At 46.3% G+C, this 27,949-nt stretch overlaps 1 protein-coding gene across 2 annotated transcripts in view; it reads right to left on the bottom strand.

Moving 5' to 3' along the window:
* Positions 1–27,343, bottom strand: part of WIPF3 (WAS/WASL interacting protein family member 3) — a 112,454-nt gene extending 85,111 nt beyond the window's left edge. Inside the window, exon 1 of one of the 2 annotated variants that reach the window (XM_075315317.1) lies at positions 27,217–27,343. The gene's annotated coding sequence lies outside the window, so the exon portion shown is untranslated. Of the gene's footprint in view, positions 1–27,155 lie in introns of both variants that reach the window. The other variant, XM_075315316.1, reaches the window with a different exon arrangement.
* Positions 27,344–27,949: the final 606 nt, after the last annotated feature.

Genomic DNA, 27,949 nt, shown 5'->3' on the forward strand with positions numbered 1-27,949 from the left:
AACCACTCCAGGATAAAACGGCAAAACACTTGGAAAAACTCTTAAAAACCGATGCAGTAAATGCCTCAGGAAACACAAAACTCCTCCAAAAACTACCCAAGGGAGAGTGTCTAGAAGAAGTTTCCGTTAATTTTTGACAGCCAAAAAAATAAAACCTTCGTGTGAACATTCCTTTACCCCTCTACCATGAATTTCTGTAGCCAATTTGCAAATGTGCGCACACATTCCTAAAGATATTGTTAAACTCTGCAACTTTTCACTAAAAACCTTCACTCAAAATGTAGATGCTGCAGAATAAAATATGTAAAGCATTCGTTAGTCACTGCACATTATTGAGACTGGACATCAAAAAGGAAACAATAAATAACATGTCAATTATTTTTGCCATTTGGGTTTTGCCCTGCAAAGCTGAGTTTTTGACCAAAGTTCTGCAACAAAAAGGCTGCAGTTTGAACTGCATAGTGCGGACAAGAAATCCAAATTCCCATAGACTTTGCTTGAAAAGCAGAACACAACCATTTTGGCATTAAACGCTGCAGTTGAAAAAGCAGCAAAAAAGCAGGTAAAAAGCAGGTAAAAAGCAACGTGCGGACATAGCCTTAAGGGGAGGTGTATTGGAGTATTTTATGCATTTTTTAATTCACTGTTACTTTAAAACAATAAATATGTTAGAACTATACTTCTGTCAAGGTAAAAAATAAACAATAATCCCTGCTGCAAAATTTTGGGGTTCCGAAAATTAACAGCATTTGATTATTTTTACATGGTAATTATCAGTATTAAATGTAAAATAAACAAGTTTTCTCCTAGTGCAAAATGACTTGCAAAACTGTAACATCTTATGCGCTTTGGCAGTAATTTTCCATTATTGGCCTACTTTTTTAGTATTTAATTATGTATTATAATTGGCTGTTTCCATGCGAGTCTAACGCTGCATTCCCATGATCAGTGTTTTTTGAGTTTTTGACTCTTCAGGATTTCAGCACTTGGAATTACTGGTGTTTTTTCATTGCGTTTATGTGTGCCTTTTGAAGCTGCGTTTTTTTTTGCTTTTTTGACACTAGGGTTTTTGTCTGTTTCATGTTTTGAAACTTTATCTTATTAACATTCTTAGGTGCAGATTACATGCATTTATGATGCGAAAATCTGAACAATGATCAGTGTGCTTTTAAGGCCAGAATCACACTTGCTAGTGCCTCGCGTGTAACTCGCGCGAGTCCCTCATGGTAGAACCCGGCTTGGCCGCACACCCCCCTGACAGGAGCGGGCCGGTTGCATGTATCTCTATGCAGCTCAGACGCTCCTGTATGCATAGTGTGCAGCCATGCCGGGTTCTACCATGAGAGACTCGCGTGAGTTACACGCGATGCACTAGCAAGTGTGATTCTGGCCTAAATGTGATATTTGTTCTTAACTCGGAACAGCACCCAACTATATAATATGACCATCTGAACGAGCCCATAAAGAGCATGGTGTCAGAAAGGAATCATTACTCTTCTACATATAACTGCTACTTAGGATTCAGAACTCGTGAGTGACAACCTATGTTAGAGCTGTAATGTGAGCCATATCAGTTGTCAACCTGCTTTAATTAAAGAAATTATCCAGGCCTTTTGGGCTAAGCTCCCCTGGGAGAAATATGCAGAGGATTTTACAATGCCGGTTTGGAAGCTGAAAATCTGCTTTGTATTACAGTAGCAGCATTGTGAATTAGATTTCACAAAATCACATTTGCACTCCGGGGAGAAAATCTACAGTGTAAATTGGCCGTCGCTGAGGATTTAGGCTTTATAAAGTGACATCAAAATTAATTTCACCCATTAAAATGCATACAGATTGTTTATGTAGTGTCATGGGTCAGTAGTTGTGGATGATGGATGGACTCCAGACATCCCGGCACACTACATAAAAGACATGGTCCAGACTGGGTGTGTGGACTTGTGTTGTGTGGCTGCCCACCCATATAGGCAGCATGTTGATGTTGGCCTTCGGCTGTCCAGGACCGGATAACAACTTGTTTCCACAAAGAAACACCAGATCAATTCAAACAACACTTTACTTAACGTTTTTTCCATAACAACGTTATTATATGAGATAGTGGTCACACATCTTCCAGCATGTTTCAGTTGTACACAGTATATTTAGATGCATTTGCAGTTCCATTCAGATTGTTTCCATTCTTACTTGTACTTGGCATAACCTAGCCTAGCTCAACAGTCCAATTAGTGACAGTCACTTTCCCTTCCGGCGGCTACTGGCCTATTCTCATAAGGAATAACGGGCTTTGTCACTATGACCAGAGTAGAGCCTTGTGCAACTAGACACTTTGGAATCCACCACTCTTCTAATCACAGAGGAGGGGTTAAGAGGATAGCCAGTAGTGCCATAGTAGAGCCTTGCACTCTCATACACTTGGGCTGCCCAGGAAAGTCAACCTCATTCACATACCAGTCCGTCTCAGACAGTTATCTTTTAGGATGGGGCCTTGTTGCCAAAGTCCCATCCTCTGGACCTCTCTGTCTGGGGCCACTTCATTATAAGGTCAGTGTTTAGCCTCAGCATTGTCCTCTGCTCAGTATCATGATCATAACCTTAGGATCTCGCTATCTCCAATACGATCTTCTGTCTCCATCTTTTGCCACAGGTCCCCCTCTGCATGTGGCCTTGATGACCTACAGACTATATGTCCGTTTCTGTCACACACTGGGTCTGAACTAACTCATCTCTTTCACTTTGCGTTAACCCATCCCATTGTGCGCTAGTCCAAACACTTGACTGTCTCTTACCCTGCGCACTGTCTCTCAATTGTGTCTCTCTGATTGTGTCATCAAGTCATAATGAAACAAGAAATATCACACATTTTGCATTACAATTCACATAACATATTATTTACAAAGACACAGGACCCAATTCACATGAAAACATGAAAACACAACAACGCGATTGGTGTCTTCAGTGAAAGGAACGTAACAGCAACAGTCCACCTCCTTAGATTTAGACATTAGCATGTGTATAGCCTGCATCTAGGGGTAAAGAAAGTCCAGATGATGTCACGTCATGACTACGACTTCACAGGCTTCTCCACACACAACTATGTTAGTGATTGAGAACTGTATGAACTAGCAAAGGCTATTCAGTCCATGGTAAGGTTACAGGGACATAAACTGTAGGGACGTCACCAACATTAAGATAATTGTGAAAATGCAAACAGGCATTTTTTAAATAATTTCAGAGCCTTCAAGTGCAATGTTTGGGAGATACAAGATATGACAAGTGGTCCCCTTTTCCCCTTTCTTCCGGTTAGCCAATTATCTAAGCTTAATGCTGTTCTTATATCTGCTCTTGGTAAAACATGTTAGTGCGTGATGATCAGCACATGTATTTATCATACAGCGAGTGTCATCATACAGTGTAAGTCATCATACAGTGTGCATTATCAGCCAGTGTGCGTCGTCATACAGTGTGCGTCATCATACAGTGAGCATCATCAGACAGTGTGCGTCGTCATACAGTGTGCATCTGCATGTGAAGCAACTGACTCTTGTATTTTCCCTCTGTGCCTTCTGTAAGTACCAGTAAGTGCACAGGGGACGGCATTCTCACACTGTGGTATAAACACTTGTATGGTTGTCACACATGTGCGAGTCCTTGCATGACACTCGGCTCACGTTGGTAGTACAGCAGAGCCAAGTGTCATGCGAGTGTCATTGTGACTGAGGTCCGATCATGTGATCAGACCACAGCTGCGGAGGGGAGGGCCGGTGCTGCAGAGGTGAGGACCAGCGCTGAGGAGGGGCAGGACGGCACTGCGGAGGAGAGGGATTTATCTCCCTATCTCCTCTGTTGCCGGCTATTGCGATTCTCGCACTGCTCTCACGTTACACTGGTGTAAAGTGAGAGCAGTGTGATGTTTTTCTCACCCCATAGACTTTCATGGGTGCAAGTGGAACAGGATCACATTGCACCCGCAGCATGCTGCAACTGTTTTCTCAGTCCGATTATTGCTTAGGAAATAATCGCTCATGGGTGCTGCCCCATAGACTAATATTGGTCGGAGTGGAATGCAATTTTTTTATCGCATTCCACTAGCACTGTTTTTCTCGCCGTGTGTTCTAGGCCTAACAGTGGAGCTAGAAATTAAAATTTTAACTCCAAAGAAGTCAAAATATATCCTGTCTAAAAAGAAAATATGTTAATGTTAATGGATCCAACTGGTTGGTAAACACATCTCTGGAAGATTAACAAGAATAATGGTGCATTTAGAATGGTGAGTAAGTATTCATAGGAAGGCTCGTTCCCGATTAAAAATGTCTGTGATCACCTGATAAACTCTTGTTTGTTAGGTGATTGGATCGTTTATGCCAGAAAATATCAGCACATCACAGTGTAAACAGCAAATTTGCTGCCAATAACACGATACAGTTTCATCATTCATGGGCCTGTGCAAACTGAACCGAAAACGAGAGCAGGTCGACATGTTAAAGAGTAGATCGGCACCAGTGGCGTAACATGAAGCTCATGGGCCCCAATACAAACGCTATAATGTGACCCTCAATTGTTGCCAGTCTTTAATATCATTGGTCTTTTAATATTGGCCAAAGGGATATTTTGGACCCCCTCAGCAACCCCTGCACCATTTGTAGGTGTGCCTCTGTTCAGTGCTCATTAAGGTGCACTGGGGTGCAGAAATCGGGATGTCATTTACTTTGACACATAACAGATTTTATTAGAATGCAGCACATGTAGCACAATTGTGATTGTTTCCTATGGTTAGGGAACCTGACATATTTCATTAAAATGACTTAGATCAACTAAGCTTTTAGTTGTGAAGTTGGATATAGTATAGGTACATAATAGGTTAAATTTCAAGAAGCCCTTCCATAAACTTTTTTTTCTCTCTAAATCTGTGTATATGTGTATGTACTAAAGTGTCTGTCACAGGGACTGGATGACAGGACCGGGACACCTAAGCTGACCCTCAGCTCAGAGGTACGCTTGATGGTAGCAAGGTCTGAGTCACCTGCGTGTCCCTGACTCGTTTCCATGCCCTGATGTAATTGCTCTCCCCCAAATCTACCTGAGGGATGAGCTGGGACTGTAAACACAAACACCACAACCAGACACGGACAGGGGAAAACGACTACTCGTACACACAGCAATCACACACAAGGGAGCCACTAACAGTGGACAGGGGTAAACAACACAGAAGGATGGGAAGTAAACAGACTAGTGGGAAACTTCCAAACCGTACAACCAACACACTACAAACTGATGCAACAAGCACTAATGATGCAGCCAATAAAGCAAGTCACAGAGAGGGTTTCTCCAGCTCCTTTCACCTCCTGGCCAAGATTCCAATTGAATAAAAATAACCAACACCCTCTGCTGAAAGCAGTGGGTATATATAGGACATGGGAGTGGTCCAAAAAAGAAACACCTGACCAGTAGTCAGAAGTTGCTCGAAAGTAAACTGACAATCCTCTCCTTGCCAAAGGAAAGGGAATTAATTTAATCAGCAGAGTCTCACAAGGTAAAGTGAGATTTTGATCGAGAACCTGTCACTAAACTCTGCAACTGAGCGTAGATTGTGACCATGTCAGTTTGTTAATATACTCAGATACCGTTGTCTCCTTCAGAATCTAGCACCATTCTGCTCCTCTCCTGAGTGACGTAGTTGCTTTGCATACTCTCCAGGTAACGCTGCGCTGTCTCACCCAGAAGTGTCCTTTACAATGTAAGTCTATAGAGCATCAGAACAAGGCTTCATAGTCTTACATTGTAATAGAGACTTCTGGCTTAAGCAAGGAATATACAGAGATATGGAGAGTCTGAGGTTCATTCCCAAGTAAAAGGTCACTGGTTTGAATAGAGGACCAGCCATGAAGAAGATTTCCCAAGAAAAGAGAAACGGTATTATATAGCTTATCGATAGTGATCTTTCGGCCAAGACAATTGTCAAACTACATCATGTGAGTGCCATGACAGTTGGAAGAATACAAAATGAAGTCTGTCCATCCATTCAAAAGTCAAGAGGTGGATGTCCAGGCAAAATATCGTAGTCAACAAGTTGGCTCATCACAAGGTTTATCAGCTCTGGCGCGACAATCATGTCAGTTTAAGTGGCTGGTATGCTTCATAATAGTGAGATCACAGACATCCATGCAAGCACTGTGTGACGCACATTATGCAAGTCTGGAATGGTGGCCCGAAAAAGGTTGAAGAAGCCTCGACTTATATATCATTATAAAAAGCGTCGGCTCAAGTTTGAAAAGAAGTACGAAAAGTGTACAATAGAAGATTAGAAATGGGTGATTTGGAGTCATGAGATGAAAGTCAATAGACTAGGCTCTGATGGGTATAAATGAGTCAGGAAGAAACAAGGGAAAAAGAGGCTAACAGATCGAGAAATTAAAGGAACTGTCAAGTTCAGTGGAGGACCCCAGGATGGTGGTCTCAATGCTGAGCTATATGTGAATATTCTACAAGACAGGTTACTTTGACCTGAAGCATGCGTCAAGATCGCCGTAGAAATGGTTCTATGACAATGAAGTAGAGGTACTGTTTTGGCCCCCCAAGTCCCCAGACCTCAACCGAATTGAACATTTGCAGGTAGAGCTGAAGAAAAGCTGTATACATACCCAAATCACCTAACCAGTGTGCACCAACATTGGGATCATTTAGAAGAGACCTGTAATCAGATTTCAATCAAGAAATGCTTAAATCTGATCGAAAGCATGCCCAGAAGGATTCAGGCAATGTTGAAGCCAAAGATGGATTTACAAAATAATCCAGATAAAAATTTCGAGTTTTGGGTGCAAAACAGTAACAATGCATTGATATGACAAGAATCTGCATAACTAATTATATGCTAAATAGTTGCAAATCAAATTTCTGTATGAGATAGCCAAGATGATTGTCTATAAAATGAAGGTAGTCTCACACTGCCTCCTCCTTTTTCCCTACTGAGACCACATGAACATTTGGTGAAACTGAGTATGAAGTTTTTTTGAGGGGTTTGGAAGAATATCTAGTGGCTATTTTTACATGAAAATTAGTGACATTGTGATAGACAAGCCTCATTATAGTCTAAAGCGGGGTTTACACGCTACGATAACGTTAATGATTTATCGTCGGGGTCATGTCGTTAGTGACGCACATCCGGCATTATTAACGTTATCGCAGTGTGTGACACTTATGAGCGACCTTAAACGATCGCAAAAGCGGTCAAAATTGTTTGCCGCGGAGAGGTCGTCCTGAAACAAAAAATCGTTTTCTTTTTATTAGCGATGTTGTTCCTTGTTCCTGCGGCACCACACATCGCTGTGTGTGACACTGCAGGATCGACGAACATCTCCTTACTTGCCTCCACCGGCAAATGTTGAATGTGCCGCACAAACGATTAACCCCCGTCACACGTACTTACCTTCCATAAGACCTCGATGTGGGCGGCGAACGTCCACTTCATGGAGTGGGAGGGACATTCGGTGTCACATCGACGTAACGAGGCAGCCGGCCAATAGAAGCGGAGGGGCGGAGCTGAGCGGGATCCCACCTCCTTCCTTCCGCATTCTGGGCCGGGAGCCACAGGACGCAGGTAAGATCTGTTCATCGTTCCCGGGGTGTCACACACTGCAATGTGTGCTACCCCGGGTACGATGAACAACCTGACGTGCAATTCTAGAGAAAGGTACGATGTGTATGCGATGAACGTTTTAACGTTCAATCGCAATCGCACGTACCTGTCACACACTGCAATGTACCATACGATGCCGGATGTGCATCACTTACGACGTGACCCCGCCGACACATTGTAAGATACATTGCAGCGTGTAAAGCGGGCTTAAGTTGGGTAGTTGTGCTCCTGGTATCCAATCGTTTCATGACCTCAGCTGGCCTGACAAGTAATAAACAAAGATATCCGGCAAAGCTTCTCCCCCCTCTTTTTGGTCTATTAAAAGTGAACAATTTCAGTTTAGGCCTAAAATTACCCCAAAGAAAAACAGAAATCAGTGATCTAAAAAGGTGTTAGGAAGAGGTATGTTGTAGAATATAAGGGGTGCTTCACACACAGCGAGCTCACTGCCGAGATCGCTGCTGAGTCACGCTTTTTGTGACGCAGCAGTGACCTCATTAGCGATCTCGCTGTGTGTGACACTGAGCAGCGATCTGGCCCCTGCTGCGAGATCGCTGCTCGTTACACACAGCCCTGGTTCGTTTTCTTCAAAGCCGCTCTCCTGCTGTGACACACAGATCGCTGTGTGTGACAGCAAGAGAGCGACAAATGAAGCGAGCAGGGAGCAGGAGCCGGCGTCTGACAGCTGAGGTAAGCTGTATCCAAGATAAACATCGGGTAACCAAGGGGGTTACTCGATATTTACCTTAGTTACCAGCCTCCGCAGCTCTCACGCTGCCTGTGCTGCCGGCTCCGGCTCTCTGCACATGTAGCTGCTGTACACATCGGGTTAATTAACCCGATGTGTACAGCAGCTAGGAGAGCAAGGAGCCAGCGCTAAGCAGTGTGCGCGGCTCCCTGCTCTCTGCACATGTAGCTGCATTACACATCGGGTTAATTAACCCGATGTGTACTGTAGCTAGGAGAGCAAGGAGCCAGCGCTCAGTGTGCGCGGCTCCCTGCTCCCTGCTCACACTGGTAACTAATGTAAACATCGGGTAACCATACCCGATGTTTACCTTAGTTACCAGTCTCCGCAGCTTCCAGACGGCGGCTCCGTGCAAGCGCAGCGTCGCTTGCACGTCGCTGCTGGCTGGGGGCTGTTCACTGGTCGCTGGTGAGATCTGCCTGTTTGACAGCTCACCAGCGACCATGTAGCGATGCAGCAGCGATCCTGACCAGGTCAGATCGCTGGTCGGATCGCTGCTGCATCGCTAAGTGTGAAGGTACCCTAATTGAACACTGGAAGTAAGATCATTTTACGTCCTGACACTGATAAGCGTAGCTTGCTTCATTAGGAGAATTTCAGTTTAGCATGGTCAAGTAAGGGAGAGAAGTTAGATCAGAGATCATTTTCCAATGTCCTTATTAAGAATAATCCCTAAATGTTTAAAGTGATCTAAAATACGTAGAGTAGATAATAAGCAGGGCTCTGGGAGAGGGACATTAGCATTAATTTGTCCCAATTAATTGATTTACCTGAGTATTTACTAAATGTGCCTATTAATGAAGAGGCATGTGGCAATGTGTCTTCAACCTGGTCCACGGTCCAATGATATCTGGTTAGTTGGCTATACTAGTTCCCTTAAGTAATTATGAAAAACGTATTTTAATTGCTAAGGCTTCAATGGCAAGAACAAAAAGGGCCAGGGTAATATCTGCCGTAGATGTAACAGTCGTCCTATCGGTTGCCCAGATTTTGAGTATAGCTTGTGAGGCATTATGTTGAAGAGCCATAAAGGCAAGTAATTTGCTTGTTTGGTTCCCCAATTCAAAGTAAGATTGATGAATAAAGAATAATTTACATATGTTTTGTATACAGATGTTGAGAGTGTAACCATTGAGGTATATTCTCATTCGTAGGGCTCGTAATATAAATTAATTTTGTGTCCTTCAAGTCATATTCTACTTCTATATCCTCTTTGGAGGTTACTTTTTATGTATGATATGGTAGAAGAGAGACAACCTGTAAGGCCTGTTTCACACGTCAGTGAAAAACACAGATGCCCCTGCTGTCCGTGGTGCTGAAGAGTCCCGCGGTGCTGCACCCGGCCGCCGCTGTGTCACATCTGCATCTACTTCCAAATCGGCTGTGTCGTGCATAATGAATATGCACGACAGTAATGAGCCGGGCAGGAAGCTGCAGAGAGCCGAGGCAGAACAGAGCGTCGCTGGAAAAGGTTTAAAGTTAAAAATGTTTTTTATTTTCAATGCCCCTGTTTTTCTGGTACGTGTTTCACGGATTACACCATAGTGTGGTCAATGGGACATCAGTGATGCCAGAAAAAAACGGACAAGTCTCCGTGCGGTAATTATGGACACGCATGTATGCCGCAGAGAGACACGGTCAGTGAAAAATCACTGGTGTGTGCGCAGACCCATTGATTGCAATGGGTCTGCATATGTCCGCGATTCTGGTACGTATAAAAACTGTCACATACGTACCAGAATCACTGACGTGTGAAACAGGCCTAAGATAGACATTCAATGTATCTCTGCGTGTACCTCTATATAATATTCAAACTGACAGGACCGATTCATTTCAGCCAGAAGGGGTTAAGCTTCCAGAAGGGTCTAGATACCTGTTGATTAGTATTCAGTGTATGTATCACTGGGCTGTGATCTGAAACCCCCCTACTTCCATATTCTTAACCTATAAAGCCATATTACTCGAGTTTGTCTAGTTGAGGAGTGACAACAAGTATATTCCCAAGTATCGGGGTGACATATTTCCCATAAAGCTAACCTGCCATTACTGTCCATATATGTTCATAGGTTAGTTGGGGAGGAATTTGATGGGGAAGAAGGGCTATCTAAGTGGATTCTATCTTTGATCATTATCCATGACTAAGTTAAGGTCTCCCATACATAAAACACGTGCATCAGGGTAATTCAGTACAAAGCTCATCGCTTGTTTGACAATTCCCAATCCAGAGTGAGGGGGATTGTATATGCAGAGTAAAATAGACTGTTTAACATTTATTAAGGTGCAATAAAGACAAAAAGTCCTTCTGGATCTCTGTGGGCCACTTTAATTTCCCATCTGGTGGATTTATGTATCAGGAGAGATACCCCTCTAGAATAAGTTGCATGAAAACAGTGTTCCACTGCACCCATTGTTTGGTAAGCCATCTGGTGTACAGTGAGATGAGTCTCCAAATGGACTAAAATATGGTTTGTTTGACCGTTGAAAATACCTTCATTTTTTTCCATGGGAAATTTAGGCCTTTAACATACCAAGTCATGCAACTCAATTGGGAAGCCATCAATCCACAAATATTGAGATTAATTTAAGAATATCAGGGCAATAAAACATATAAACCACGACATCAAGTGCAAATTACAATCAATAAGATCATTGTATTTTAACCATCTGGGAAAATCCAGCTGGTTAGATGTTTGACGAGACTGTGGGGATATAAAAGTGATTAATTATCAGGGCCGTCAAAAACATATAATTTAAAGTCAATATGACTAAGGAGAAGTAACGATTTAATACTTCTATTAGTGTTCCAATGCGGGAATTCCCTCACTGATCGTAGTAATACGTATAGCTGTTTCCTATAACATTTCAGGTAGGGACTCCAATTGTTAGAGATGAATTTCAAGTTTCCCATTCTTTGTCTCGATTGATGATGCAGGGAGCTTGATAAGGTGAACATTTTTATTTCCTTGGTTTATGGTGGAGTTGTAACCATTATATCGCCACATCAGGTGTGGTAAAAAATGTGGGTGAGCCTTCATATACCATACGAAGACGTGCTGGGTAAATCATCAAATAGGCAATCTTTCTTTCCTTAAATTTCCTCTTCACATCCAAAAATTGAGCCTTTTGCTTCTGACGATCCATGGAGAAATCTGGAAACACCAAGACTGTAGCATAGTTATATTAAAGAGGACAAGGCGAAGAGCTGTGTCCCTATCCTTCCAATTTAGAAGTCGTGTCAGGAAGGGTATGGGAGGAGCACCTGGAGGAGGGGCCCTTGCTGGGACTCTGTGGGCTCTATCACAAATGCGGTGGAGGATTCCTCTCCCAGATTAGATTTCAGCCATACTGTATCTCCAGGAATTGCTAAGGGTGCTGTCCCCTCTAATCTTTTGGGTAGGGCAATCCGAATGTTGTTGTGGCGCAACTGGTTTTCCAGGTATTCTGCTTTTTTTGCGTCAGGCTTTATTTGATTCATTTGAGCCATTTTGGTTAGCTTTGCAACTATAGGGATATTTTATCCTCTAGGTATGACACCCTTGTTTCAACTTCAACCCTGTAAATCTTGCATGCTTTTACGCAGTAGACCCACTTTACAGTGCACACCCTCTATTTTCCCAGTTAAGGAGTGCTTCCAAATGGGGAAAGCCTGCAGCAACTGACCTGACACCTAGCGAAGGGTCAAATCATCTTGCCTTGCTCCTCTTCATCATCGTCCGGGGTCTGCCCTCTGCAGTGTTCAGCAAATATAGCGGGTGACATAGAGCTGCCCCTCAGAGTATGTGGAATTTCAAGCAGATCCCCTCTAACAAACTTCTTGAGTTTGTCAGCTGGAGTGGAATTTTTATTTTGGTTCATTATTGTAGTAGTATGAGATAAATGTAGGGGCGTTGTATATTAAAACAAAGTTACAACATCTAAAGTTTCAGCAAGAATATACACGTCTGGAATGATGATGAAATGCCGAAGACCAATGGAGAGTTCCAAGACAGGAAATAAATTGTGGCTGTATCTCACTTGTCTCAGATATATATGCATTAGGGTATGTGCACATGATCAGTGTTCACAGCACTTTGGACACAGAATGCTTCAGCTGCGTCCATAACACTGCGTTGTACAGTACAAGCACAGTTAATGGAATTTCTAGAAATCCCACGTACACTGTGCTTGTTTTTCCTGCAGCAAACACTGACCTGCACTGTGACTTTCTGAGCCACAGCATGTCAATTGTTTGCTGTGAAGTTGTAAGTGTCTTCCATAGGGAGAACACAAGCAAGAGACCCCAGCGCCCTGAACCCTGATCATGGGCATGAGCAGCTGCGGCCCCGCAGGTCAGGACCCGCTGAGTCCAGGAAGTAGTGAGTCCTGATCGTGTACACGTAACCTTAAAACCTACATAAGAACTACTGCACCCAGCCCAGGTTTTTATGATAAGTCCTCTAGCACTATATTCAATATAATCAGAGCCCTGTATGGAGATATTATTTTCAAAGACAGAGCAGTAGCACCAGGAGGCGGATCCTCTTCAGCCACGTACTTACAGGGTGGGTTTGCTGAAGTCCTCTCTGCACAGTCCAAGAGGACGTTCTCATCATTTTTTTTGAATATCTGCACGGATCCTTGACAGGACACTAGAAATTATAAGGTGGCCTGAAGTTAGTGAATTTTAACGTGTGGTAACATCCCCTGATGAACCCCAGAAAAAGTGGGAACAATAACCTTAATACTGACCATGCACAATGTGTGATTGAACATCTCTGACTTCAGCACAACCTGCACCTTCTGGGCTATGGGTTTTCATTTGGCACACTGCTAAGTATAGGGTTGATAGGGTTAGCCGACATTGAGTAGGGGCCCCCAAAACATTATGGTGTATTAACCTCTGCGGCTAGGAAGGAGTGAGACCAGGGAATTGAAGCCTAGCCCTATAAGCTAATACTCTAACACTATCTTGAGAAATTAGCAAATCAACGTACACCGGGCTATCCTTCACTATATAGATAACCCTACCAAAGTGCATTCACATCTGCATGACGTTTGCTGTGTGCTTACTGACTGATATAGCTATTTATGTTATATGGCTTGATAAGATTTTTTAACTTTATTAATAAATATTATGTTTTAGAGAGTATTTTTTGGTCTTTCAGTAGTGTTCTCTCTTTGGTTAATTATTTATGGTCTTTGACCAGTAGCACCAGGACCCAGTTACAGAGTTTTCCCACCGCTTTCACCCTCCACCGCTGAGAAGACAAAAGGGATGCAGCTTTACTGCTGCCCATTATCAAACAGTCTGTGACCTTTGCAGGTAGTTTAGAGGAGAAAAAGGTGTCCGTGAAGGATCCACTCAGAAGCTCTCACCTCCCCTGTAATGTCTGACCTGGACATCAAGATGTCCTCCACGTGTATAACTGCCATGAGAGTCAGACCGTAGCCCCTCCGTAGCAGCTCATGTGAAGCCTGGTAAGCACCACGCTCTCTCTTCGGCAGAATGATGTATTGGCTGCCATCTCCCCGAAGCCCTATTCCACCAGGATCTTGGTGGGGTCTGCCTGACCTGAGCCCTCGCCATAGCTCCTTTGAAGCCAGGCAAGTGTCCCACCCGTCTGGGATTATGATATGGGTCCGAGGGAACTACAGAAATGTGGGAAATTAAGGATTACACAAAGAATGGCAGGAGCTCTCCCCAGTCATGTCCGATCAGCACAAAAGCATCGCCAAGCCCCCCTTTTCTGTAAATTTTGTTATTCTGTTCCCTTGATGCAATAGAATTAACAAACGCTGATGTGAGCGGAGCCTCAAGTATAGGTGCAAATTTAGAAGTGACAAGTACAATCTATTAGCTTGGGGAAGGCGTATACTAACATTTACAATGCATCAGAACATAATGAAGCTTGATGTAACTTACCTCCTCGGTTAAATCTATTCTGTACCTGTACACTAGGAATTCCCCGCAGTGAGGCTGAAGCAGAAGGATTATAAAGAGCAATGACCGAGACTGAAGGCACCAGCAGTCTATACTAACCCATTGCATTATGTTACAGTGCCCCATACACACAATCTGGATAATTACACAACTGCTATTACACTGTGTGTTATTTCTCCGATTGGCACATTTCCCTATGAGAGAGCAATGCACCAGACTGGCCTGTGTACTGTATGGATCACTATGTGCTGCAAAAGGTAATACTCAGCTTTACCCGAGCAAATCAGCGATGAAAGGAGCAACTATCATTAGTTTATTTGAGCATTTTCACTGGGCAATTATTATGATTGATCGTACTTTTATTACAAAAACTGCCAGCAGACGGCTATTACTGCTTGTTCTATACTTTGTGGAATCATAAATATATAAATATACTGTATATAGAATTGCCTGCTACTTCATTGAATGTCTATAGGGCGGCAGAGCATTGCACTCAACTGCTTCCATCAGTCCCTCAACGGTGAACAGAGCAGCACATGCTCCACCATTACTCCAAACTCCGAGGGACACTTATATTAGGGAGAGGGGACCCTAGCGGTAGGACTAAGGACAAGTGATAAATATCGATTGTGCACAATCCCTTTAAAGGCATACTTGTAGTATCGGGCACTGAAAATGTGACGCCCTGGGCAAGCCAGGGGTCACAGGTAATGACATCATCACACCCTACACCCCGGTTAGGTACACCGAAGCTAGACCTGAAATCCTTGTTGCCTTCCTCCAGGGTCTGATGTCCACACCAGGGGGTGGGCCAGGCGGTTGGCTCCGCCCACCGATGAGTTCACAGTCCTGGAGGCGGGAAAACACAGGCAGTCAGAAAAAGTTAGAGTTTGGAGGAGGAAGTGAGAGGAGAGATTAGGATCGGAGTTTGAAGTAGAAGGAGGGAAAGTAGTGCAAGAGGAAAAGTGACAGTTTGAAAGCCTGAAGTTAGTCCGGGTGTGTGCCCCGGACAGAGACAGCAAGGTTAGCAGACGGCGGTGACCGTCTGCAGTGGAGGCTGATCGGAGGTTGCCGAAAGGACCGTGGACGGGTGGTGGCCGGACCGGTATACAAGGAGAAGCCAGCACCATTGACAGGGGCCTTTCGGATCCCGGCAAGGCTTGGAGTCGCCGTGAATTTGCCAAATCCGTCAGTGAAGGGGACCTCCGGGTCTCCAAACAACTAAGTCCCGATTGATGGCAACCGTCCAACCGTATGAGAGAGACACCGCCACCGCCAAGGCACCAGTTTCTCAGGGCCAGCGCCTGCGGGCAAAGAGGGGCTCCTCCGGCCCATATCCAAGTCGGGGAGCGGGTTACCGGTGGGAACCCATCGCTACCAACATTGAACTCAGGTGCAGGGAAAGAGACAGTCACCGTTAACTACCGGGGAAAAGCAACAGCGGCCGTCCGTGGGAACCGTCTTTCCAGCCGTGTGTTTTACCGAGAACTGTGTCAACGTCTGAGTGAGTACCACCGTGCCGTACGGCACAGCGCTGCCCCCGCGACCCTGCACCTCACCAGGCCCCGCATCCGGCCTGCCATCCATCCCTACCCCATCACCGGGCCCCGGGACAACCAACCCCCTACCCACGGAGGGGAGAAATAACAACAAAGCTGCTCCCTGTCACCGCTCCCGGGATCCCCATACAGAGCAGCGGTGGTGTCCACACAATCACCACAACCGTGGGTGGCGTCACGGACAATAAATCCCCAAAACCAATTCCCCCCTTTTTTCACTCACGGGCGAGGAGCGCCGCTCGAGTCCCCGGGATCCGGCCCATCGCTCGAGCCACCGAGCAGCAGAGGCCGCAGCAGCAGCGGCAGCCGGACCCGAGCAGTGGGAGAGCGCAGCGTCCCCTCCTCCGCCCGCGACAAAATGACTGGGCCTAACTGGCCGGAGATACTGGGAGAAGCAGAGAAAGTGGGTTGGAGTGCCTGGAGTTAGCGCCCAGAGTCAAGGTAGGGTGCACGTGATCAGTTTAGGTGGCCCGGCATTTTCTTTTGAGGCATAGTGGAATAAATTTTTAAGTCCACATGGTCATGGAGTTTTTTTTAGAATAGAAGCGAGGGTCTGGAAGTAAGACCCCCAATTGGCTTTTCCCACCCGGACACAAGCCCGCCTGGGGTCTTACCCCTAGACCCCTGCTTCTGTTATAAAGATCTGTGTGACTACATCGACTTACGCCCACTCTCTCCGAGCGGTACCCCCAGTCACTTCCGATCCCCAATACTGCAAGTATGCCCCCTTTAAATGCGTTTTCCCACATATCCTAATGTATGCTTTCACCCCTGCTCAATGCAAAACTGGGTAGGTATAGATCAACTGCTAACACGACTACACATTGCTCAGCACACTACATGTCCCAGGAGGTTAATATCTGCGAACGTATAAGCTCTCTCTGCAAGGGCTTATTCACAAAAGTGACATGTTGCCCATTAAAGCAGACCATGCAAATACTATGGGACCTGGTGGCTGGGGAGCCCGGCTCTGGCAGCCTTTTCTATGTGCATGTTTATTTGTTCAGTTCCCCTGCACTGGGTAGCCCTGCCTCCACTGGGTAGCTCCGCCTCCACGGTGTAGATCTACCTTCACTGTGTAGCCACACCTCCACTGAATGTAGCTGATGTTTCTTATGTAGCGCCCCACGGGCACGCAGTTAACCTACTTGTTGCCAGACAGTTTTGGGTCGGGTCAGGCGTTGTCACGAGGTGGCCTTGCCCAGTAACCTTGCCGCGAGGTGTACAGTTAATAGTGGGGGAATCGGGGTATTGGGAAAAGTTTGTCGTGACTCCACCTGTGATACGCGGCTAGTAGTAGCCGCCGCTGCAGAATTCTTCTCCGGGGCAGGTGTTAAGGCAGCCGGGATGGTTGATAATGAGGGTTGTAATGGCCAACACAGTCTGTGCGGGTTCAGGGTGTAGTTTACTCACAACTCCAGCTGCCAGCCCGGTCACACTGGTCACTGCCGTGATGGGCTCCGGTCAATCTCAGATCCGGTAAGGGGTCACCACCGGTGTTTTGAGAGAGAAGGCGTGAGAGTCCTATTTCTAGGCTTTCCCCCTCCGCAGTTAGGTACCCTGGCTGAGCTCCCGCTCCAAGCCCCAGGGCACAGTGAAGTCCAAGTTTTCCAGAGATGTCTTGCCAGAACTATGGTCCTGATGGGTCTCCTCTCAATTTAAGTGTGTTGCACCTATTTCTACCCCAAGTGGAACCCACCCCCCCAGGTGGCTGGCTTCAGTGACCGGGAAGTCCCATGACTGTTATGACCACCCCCCTGCCTACCCTGAGCTAACCCACACTATGTGAAGGCTCCTAAGCTGTATGTAGTGTGTGAATGTGGAACACCGGAGATTAACCCTCTCATTCCCTGAGATAGATACCGCACCTTAATGGAGGTGCAGTACCCTGTGACAAGCAGAGCCTCAGGGGTGCCACACTTACGCTTAACTCCAGCCAGTGAGGGGTTCAGGAGCGTCAGGCCAGACGCCATTGGAGGCCATTGGATGGCTCCACAGCCATCAGTGTGATACATATGCATTTCTCCTGACCAGTGTGCAGCCATTTCCATGGGGACTCGGGGATCTGGAAACCACCAATCAGGACCTCCCTTTCCGACTGTGGTCAGATCAGGTGACCAATGGAGTGTGCTGATGGTCAGATTAAAGACTGACCAATCAAAAGAAAAATAGGCAGAGCCTATTCAGGGGAGAAAAGAAAGCAAGAAACCAGACAAGTATAAGGAGAAAAAGAGAGCGGGAGCAACAACATGAGGACACACAGAGGGGCTGCTAAAGAGGGATCTGAATACTTTTTCCTCTTACCATACTAGCTAGCAGTGGTGCAGCTCCAATGGACATGGACCCCACAGCTTGTAAACTGCCCCCTTCCTGGCATCTGCCCACTTCTGCAAACCTAGTACTATGTACCATACCAGGTCAATAAGCAGCTGAATCCCCTGACATTTCCGGCCAAGCTCTTCTACGTGTGAACCCGGCCTAGCTATAATATACAAACTCATGACCCACACTCAAATGGTGCAGAACAGGGGCAGCATTTCTTCCAAGGAGGATGTTTATCAGCGTCAGACAAGTCTAGGAAGCAAGACGTCTGTTGAATAAGTGTGTTCACGAGAGGGAGAGAAGAGTACGTGGAAAAACCCGCACAGAACATACAAACTCCTGCAGTTGTTGTCCTCGGTGGAATTTGATCCAAGTGCTGTACAGCTACAGCACTAACCACTGAGTTACCGTGATGCCCAACCCTACCATACAGACTCAGATCAGCTTGTGATCTGATTTTCTCACATGTGGGGAGAGAAAAAATAAACAGTTTCTCCAACTTCAACCAAGTGCAGTCTGAATTTTTCCATATACCCATACAGTTGACTGGGCGAGTGCCATCTGATTCTCGGAGGCTAATCATGCATGTTACGATTTTTTCCCTTGGACAGACTAGGCCACATAAAATAACATGGGCACAAATGATATCCGTCAAAATGCGCTGTCAGAGTTACACGATCGCCTGTACGAGCCCTAAGGATCAGTCAGTAATATATTGAGCCTGGAAAACCCCTTTAAGCTCTCAACATTTTCACCAACCACTAACAAACTATCCGAACAGCCAATACTATATACAATACAGTAATAGAGTTATCTTTAGGCTAGTTTCACACTTGCGTTGAACGGTATCTGTTGCATTGCGTTGTGTGACGGATGCAACGGATGTGTTGCATATAGTGGCACAACGGATGCAACGGATCGTACAAAACAATGGAATCTGCTTTATTTTTTTTATTTTTTTACAGTTTTACCGGCGGCAGACTATTATGAATGATCAGCTGATCACTCACAGTAGCTGGCCGCCAGGTGATCAGCTGATCGCTCACAGCAGCCAGCCGCCGGGTGATCAGCTGATCGCTCACAGCAGCCGGTCGCTGGGTGATCAACTGATCGTTCGGCCGCTGAGAATGTGTGCGGGGGGAGGGGTGCGGAGTGGGTGGAGCTGAGCAGGGCCATGGCCTTGAGGACGTCAGTGCCGCGGGGACTGCATGGCTGGGGACAGGTGAGTGTGTGTGTGAACATGCGCAGTGGAGTGCGGGAGGGGACGGAGCAGAGCGGGGAAGTGTCAGGCTCCCTGCACACGTGGCCAGAGTAAATATCGGGTAACCAAGCAAAGCACTTTGCTTGGTTACCCGATATTTACCTTGGTTACCAGCATACACCGCTTAGCGCTGGCTCCTTGCACACGTAGCCAGGGTAAATATCGGGCTATTAAGCAAAGCGCTTTGCTTAGTAACCCGATGTGTACCCTGGTTACGTGTGCAGGGAGCTAGAGAGAGCATGCGCAGTGAAATCCTAAGGATTCCGCTGCTAAAAAAAGTTACATGCTGCGCTGCTTCCGCCCGGCGGAAGCAACGCAGTGTTGGCCAGCGGAAGCAACTTAGGTACTTTTGGCACAATCCGTCATCCATACAAGTCTATGGGAAACAACGGAATCCGTTAACGGATTCCGCTGTTTTCCAAAAGGGCGGATTGTGACGGAAGGTACCTAATTAACGCAAGTGTGAAAGTACCCTTAGGCTATGTGCGCACGTTGCGTATTTGCATGCAGTTACGCTGCGATCTGCACCGCAGCGTAACTGCATGCGTCCTGTGTCCCCAGCATAATCTATGAAGATTATGCAGGAGACGTGCGCACGAGGCGTATTAGAGCGCAGCGCTTCAGCTGCTGCCCGAAGCGCGCGTTCTAAGAAGTGATATGTCACTTCTTTCCTGCGCTCTGCATGCAGTCCCCGCTCTGTCTATGGGAGGGGCTACAGTTAGAGCGTATTGGAATCGGCTTTTTTTTTTTTCACTACGGACTCTTTCTGCAGCGATTTGAAGCGCATGTGTGCTGTTCAAATCGCTGCAGAAATTTCTGCAGGGCCTGTACGCAACATGTGCACATAGTCTTAGAAACAACTGAATAGACAACATCGTACAGCACAAAGTACATCAGTGATCCTTCTACATGATCCTGAATGACGACTTAGAGGGTGACTCACAGCCATAAACGAGTGACAGCCCTGATAAACATTATATGGGCTATGTACGGTATTCTAGTTTTACAGAGTCTGGAAATCAGTGTAAAGATCACATTCACACCTTCAATATTTGGTCAGTTTTTTACCTCAGTATTTGTAAGCCAAAAGCAGGAGTGGAACAGAGGAAAAGTAAAAAAAAATGATCACACGATAGCAAAGGCCCATATCTCTGGAACTGTATGGCGGATTAAAAAGAAAAAAAAAAAAGGATTACCCAGGGGAGAAGTGCCAATGAAATAAGAGAGAACACTGGCCATTTTCGACCTGGTGACAGGTCCTCTTTACCAGTTGCTCTGTGTTACAACTACAAGAGCTCAGTTAGGGATAACTGATGACTGTTTAATAACCTTTACAACCAGCAGACTTGTGGATACAGCTCTGGTATATCAGTACAAGATGAACCACACTTATTTAAACCACCACCAATAGACCACAGGTGAGCTGCTGTGTGGTGCTTTAATACCCTGTGCGGCTGAGTTCACATGCCCAGTAATCATCCATTGAAACGGATCCAGCAGCAATCTGTGGGCAAAAAAGGTCTGCAAACACAACTTTTGTTTTGATTTTTGCAGGATCCATCTATGGAGAACTGATCCATGACCTGATTGCTATTTATCCTCCATTTGAAACTGATCCAGTGAGCAAAAAACGGATCTTTTATAAATGCACGGAAAACGGATGGCTAAATAGCAATCAGTTAATAGATCTGTTTTCCATAGACTCCAATGTTAAAAAAATAGATCCTTCAAAAGTAAATTTTTTGAAATGGACAAAAAGGTTGTGTTTGCAGCACTTTTTGCCAACGGATTGCTGCTGGATCCACTTCTTCCGACAAGCCTCCAAACTGCAGTAACCCTTTGTCCGCTATAGCGCCGCACGACCAGCTCTACCCTCACCTACTGTATCCTCACCCCTTCCCTGTAGACTGTGAGCCCTCGCGGGCAGGGACCTCTATCCTCCTATACCTGTCTGTGCCTTGTATAGTTTATGATTAGTCTACTTGTCCCTACTATGTATACCCCTTGTCACATGTAAAGCGCCATGGAATAAATGGCGCAATAATAATAATAATAATAATATAGCCTTAGATGGACCTCAGATGGGCTGACCAAACTTCCCCAATTAGCATCTGCCTCATGGGATTTATACTTTCCTATGCATCAATGTAAGGTTATAGGTTGCACTTGATGGACTTCTCCTTTCAGTATAATAATTATGAAGCTTCTATATGCACAAATTAATCAGAATTGTTCTGTGTCCGTAAATTGACATATCAGTAGAGCAACATTTACAAGTGGTGATGTGTTGGCAAAAACAAAGATTTTTAAAAGTTGCTTAAATATAATTGCACCCGGCAAATGACCTTTTTGCTTGTTAGCCAGATGTTTACCAGTCTGTTTAGATGGGAGGATAGATCTGGAACAAGTGTGCTTATGTGTCGCCCGGGGACCAGGGGTACCAGGGGTACTCAGATCCGGGCCATGAGGTCACTTCTGTGGGTATCACGGTGGCGTGACCCGGTCTGTGATCCCAGGCTCCACAGTAAAAAGGGGTTAGGTAAGGGAGATTGTCCGTGACGCCACCCACGGTTGTGACACCACCGCTGCTCTGGACGGGGTTCCGGGAGCGATGACAGGGAGCAGCGTAGTTGTTATGTCCCCTCCGTGGGTAGGGGGGTTGGTGGTCCCGGGGCCCGTGGAGGGTTTTGGAGCTGGCAGGCGGGTTGCGGGGCCTGGTGAGGTTCAGGGTCGCAGGGGCAGCGCTGTGCCGCACGGCACGGGGGTACTCACTCAGCCTGAGACGATGACACAGTTCTCGGTAAAACACACGGCTGGATGGACGGGTCCCCCAGACGGCTGCAGTTGTTTCTTCCCCGTAGGTTAGTGATGACTGTCTCTCCCTGCACCTATGTTCTATGTCGATTCCGATGGGTTCCCACCGGTAACCCGCTCCCCGACTTGGATGTGGGCCGGAGGAGCCCCTTTTGCCCGGAGGCGCTGGCCCTGGGAAACGGTTGCCCTTGGCGGTGGCGGTGTCTCCCCTTCACGGTTGGATGGTTGCCTTCTGTCGGGACTTGACTGTTTGGAAACCCAGGGGGTCCCCTTCACTAACGGATTCGGCAAATTCACGGCGACTCCTAGCCTTGCCGGGGTCCGAAAAGCCCCTGCCAATGGTGCTGGCTTCTCCTTGTGTACCGGTCCGGTACCACCGGGCCACCGCCCGTCCACGGTCCTTACGGCAAACTCCGATAGGCCACTCCTGCAGACGGTCACCACCGTCTGCCAACCTTGCTGCTCCGTCCGGGCCACACACCCGGACTCACTTCAGTCTGCTCTCTTGCCACTTCACTACTGCTCACTTTCCCTCCTTCCACTTTCACTGTCAAAACTCAACTCTTCACTCCTTCACTTCCCTAGCTTAACTGAACTTCCTTTCCTGCCTCCAGGACTGTGAACTCCTCGGTGGGCGGAGACCAACCGCCTGGCTCCGCCCCCTGGTGTGGACATCAGGCAACAAGGGTTTTGTGTCTGGCTTAGATGTGCCTAACCGGGGTGTAGGGTGTGGTGGTGTAGTTACCTGTGGCCCCTGGCTTGTCCAGGGCGCCACATTTACGAACGTTCATTTCCCGATTATTACTGGCCTTTCTAAATAGGCTTTAAAGAGAACCTGTCACCAGGTTTTTCGTTTATGAGCTGCGACTACCACAAGTGAGCTCTTATATACAGCCTTAGGCCTCCGACACACTTCCGTTAAAAACGTGCGTGTTTTGTCCGTTTCCGTATATACTGGACACCCGGACAAACGTGCACCAATGTTAATCTATGTTTGTGGTCAAATTTGCGTTTTTCATCGTGTCTGTGATCCGTATGTGTTTCCGTTTTGCACGGCAGCATGTCCGTTTCATGCACGGAACACGCACACACGGACACCATGAAAGTCAATGGTTTGGTGCGCACAAGTAACTGACACGGATGCATCTCTGTATGATCCGTGTACGTTTTGTGCTTTTTTGTAGCAATGTCGGCTATTCTTTCTTTTTCTGTCTATGTCGGTCAATATCCCTCAGTCCGTCGGTCGATCTCTCTCTGTCTTGTCTGTCCCTCTCTCTGTCTGTTGGTCAGTCTCCCCCCTCTCTCATACTTACCGATCCCCGATCACCGGCTCGGCGCTACACGGCGTTCACACTGCTCCGGCGGCTTTTACTATTTTGAAAAAGCCGGCCACTCATTAATCAATCTTGTATTCCCTGCTTTACACGCACACCGGCGCCTATGATTGGTTGCAGTTAGACACGCCCACAAGCTGAGTGACAGCTGTCTCACTGCAACCAATCACAGCCGCCGATGGGCGAGTCTATACTGTGCAGTAAAAAAAATAAATAAATAATAATAAAAAAAAACCACGTGCGGTCCCCCCCCCCCATTTTGATACCAGCCAGGGTAAAGCCACACGGCTGAAGGCTGGTATTCTCAGGATGAGGAGCTCCACGTTATGGGGAGCACCCCAGCCTAACAAGATCAGCCAGCAGCCACCCAAAAATGCCGCATCTATTCGATGCGACAGTTCTGGAACTCTACCCGGCTCTTTCGGATTTGCCCTGGTGCGTTGGCAATCGGGGTAATAAAGAGTTAATGGCAGCCCATAGCTGCTAATAAGTCCTAGATTAATCATGGCAGGCGTCTCCTCGAGATACCTTCCATGATTAATCTGTATGTGACAGTAAATAAACACACACAACGTATAATCCTTTATTTGAAATAATAAACACTAAAAAAAAAACTCGTTCACCAATTTATTATGCCCCAAATACCCATCCATGTCCGGCGTAATCCATGGAGGTCCCACGTCAATCCACGAGTATCGCGATCAGCTGAGCTGTCACTCAGGTTACTCGCGGCCACCGCTGGATCCTCCACCTGTGACTGCAAGTTGTCCGAGTGACAGCGATGAAGTCACAGGTGAGTTGCGGTCACGGGGGGTGATTCCAGCTAGCCGCGGGTAACCTGAGTGGCGGCAGCGCTAATCGCGCTGCTCACTGCAGTCACTCAGGGGATTAGCGGTCACCGGTGAGTCCTTCACGGGTGACCGCTAATCAGGACGCGACACAGACAGAGCCGTGGTATGACAATGAAGTCGGGTACAGTTCACCCGAGTTCATTCTCAGCGCGCAACTCTGTCTGCTGTCAGCGGGTAATCAAACACGAGTTTTTACATTAAACACGGAACATTTCACATGGAAAAAACATTCACCCGTCAGTTAAACATCACACGCACACATGGGCATTACACACGCACACACGGCTAGCATACGCCAGTCATACAAAGCCCACACGGACCATAAAAACGGACAAAAAAAACGGATCACGGACCTGAAAAACGGCCCGTATTACACGTGCCTGGTTTTAACGGATGTGTGTCGGAGGCCTTAAATGGGCTTCTGTGTGGATGACGTAGGATGTGTCATGCACATGTGGCTGGGCAGGAGGATGACGATCGCAAGAAGAGAGGAGGCGCAGAACCGACAGCATCGACACCCATCGGACTGGATCACCCCCCCTAGGAGAGTATAATAAAGGTGTTTAAGTTATACAGAACGGCCTGTGCTCTTATATACAGTATTCTGGAATGCTGTATATAAGGGATCACTGGTGGTGGCCGCAGCTCATAAGGGAAAAATCTGGTGATAGGTGCCCTTTAATGTAAACTGTGATTAGGCGCTCAGTGGTAAACACATCAACTTTACCATAAACATACAAGGCTGGGCTGGAGGAAGATTCTAAGGCCGGAGTCACATTTGTGAGAGACTCCGGTGAGTCTCACATCGCATCACCCGGCATGGCCGCACATTCTGCTGACAGGAGCGGATCGTCTGCATGTATTTCTATGCAGTGGAGACGCTCCAGTCAGGAGAGTGTGCGGCTGTGCCAGGTGATGCGATGTGAGACTCACAGGAGTCTCTCACAAATGTGACACTGGCCTAACATGAATATGCAATCTGTACGATTAACAATAGGATGGTATGAAGGCAATGAGGCCATGTGTATCGGTTATCACTGACAGATTTCGAAGAGTAAAATCTCATGTCTGTGGTCAGCTTGACTACACAGTTTTTAAAGGGGTTTTCCCATCTCCAAGATCCTATCCCAATATGTAGTAGGTGTAATAATAATAATAATAGCAATTACCTCAAATTACAAATGTAGTATAGTTCTCCTGATATAGCTTTGTCTATTACCTCATGTGCAGGGCATTGCAGCCTAGGTATCCATGGTTACATCAACTCATATAGTGATAGTTAGTTGCTCGAGGTCGTAACCATGGATACCCAAGCCACAATGCCCTGCACATGAGGTAAGAGACATGGCTATATCAGGAGAACTATACTACATTTCTAATTTGAGATAATTGCTAATATTATTATTATTATTATACCTGCTACATATTGAGATAGGATCTTGAAGATGGGAATAACCCTTTAAGGATCGGGCTCTATGGTGACTCTCGACTGCATGAGAATTATTGGATCTGTGGCCTACAGGTGCCCATATATATTAGTATAATGTTGAGGTGCATCATATATGGATTATTTAGACTGAGGTAACTTCTTGGTCTCATGAGAGCTGCAGTACAAGCAGTTTACAATATGGCAACCTAAATACTTCCACCCTGTGTCTTTTTTCACCATAAGGTTACTTTGCACAATGGTTTCTGGCTGATTCCCCCCATGTGGTTATGGTACTAAGTCCTAAGACACAAAGGTTATATCAATAAGGCTGGACATCAAAAAAACAACGCTGTCTCCATTATTTATCTGGCCCATTATTTGGCTGGATGAGGGACGGAGGAACTGCTGGCCCTATATGTAACCTGTGTACAAGACGTGATCGTAATGCTGTGCCCACACCACTGTAATGTGCGGCAGGGGTCTACAGCTCCTACATTACAGTCTATCAGGAGAGAGGAGCTGCTCACATCTCCGCCGTCTTCTGCCCGGTCTACATAGGGCACAGTGTTATTATTATTGCCCACCACCCTCCTGGCACAGCAAACCTAGATGGGCGACACAGTGGCTCAGCGGATAGCACTGCAGCACTGGGGTCCTGGGTTCAAATCCCACCAGGACCCCAGTGAAGGACAACATCTGCAAGGAGTTTGTATGTTCTCCCTGTGTTTGCGTGGGTTTCCTCCGGTTTCCTCCCAGACTCCAAAGACATACAGATAGGGAGTCTAGATTGTGAGCCCCAATGGGGACAGTGATGCCAATGTATGTAAAGCGCTGTGGAATTAACAGCGCTATATAAATGAATAAATATTATTATTATTATTATTATTATTATTATTATCTCTTACAATGACTGATGTTCAGAAGGTCAATGACAAGCTGCAAAATAAAAATATAATAAAGCCTCCATGTCCTTTTAAAACCTCTTGTGGACATGTCAGGTAACAAAACTATACACAAAAATATCATTATTATTATTATTATTAATAATAATAATAATAATAATAATAATAATAATAATAATAATAATAATAATGTGATCTATATTGAATAGGTGAAATAATGAGTAAGGTTTCTTTTCTGAGTCTGGAGACCCCATTGATCTGAGCTGCTCAGGTCTCGTGCAGTGTGTGCCCCTGAAGTTACCAGTGTAACCTGCAGGAAACGCCTCCATAAACACTGTCAGTGTCGGCTGTGCCCTCTGCCTACATAATGTCGTTCCCTTACCGGTTAGGTGTGGTGCCAGCTCCCGGTACACGCCGTGCCCGGTAATAAGTGCAGAACTCACCGGCCTCACGGCGACTCCTCTCCGCACAGTCCGCTCTCGGTGCCGTCACCTGCAGGACGCGCTCCGGCTCCCGGGGCGGCGCTGGACAAACTCCGGGACGGGCGGGGGAGGGGACAGCGCAGGACACCCGCTGTATGGCGGCGCGGTCACTCCCTGCTATAGCACGGGACAGCAGAGAGTGACACAACAGCTGCACCTTCCCTCCTCCTAGCTAATCACTCGGGTCAGGACAGACATAACATACACAGGATCTTACCACATGTGCCAGAGTGCCCACATTACAGTGCCCCAGCTAAACAAGGCTGGACAGTCACCAGTGAGAGTGCCCAAGGTCAGACAGAGGGCTACCATAACTGCCAAATTGACAGCCAGTGTCCTCATGAATGGGTGCAACTATACACTCTGCCAGCAAGAAAGTTCCCCCCTTAGAGTGGCAGGCAAGGGGAGCAGCATTAGTGTCAGGCATAGTCTTTATAAGTAGTGAGTGCCCACATAAACACACGAAGAAGAGTGCCCACATAAACACACGAAGAAGAGTGCCCATATAAACACACGAAGAAGAGTGCCCATATAAATACACGAAGAAGAGTGCCCACATAAACACACGAAGAGTGCGCACATAAATAAACGAAGAAGAGTGCCCACATAAATAGCAGCAAGAAGAAGAGAGTGCCCACATAAATACACGAAGAAGAGTGCCCACATACCCAGCCAGAAGAAGTGCCCCCATAAA

This window comes from Anomaloglossus baeobatrachus, chromosome 6 (genome assembly GCF_048569485.1).
Source record: "Anomaloglossus baeobatrachus isolate aAnoBae1 chromosome 6, aAnoBae1.hap1, whole genome shotgun sequence".
Taxonomy (NCBI): domain Eukaryota; kingdom Metazoa; phylum Chordata; class Amphibia; order Anura; family Aromobatidae; genus Anomaloglossus; species Anomaloglossus baeobatrachus.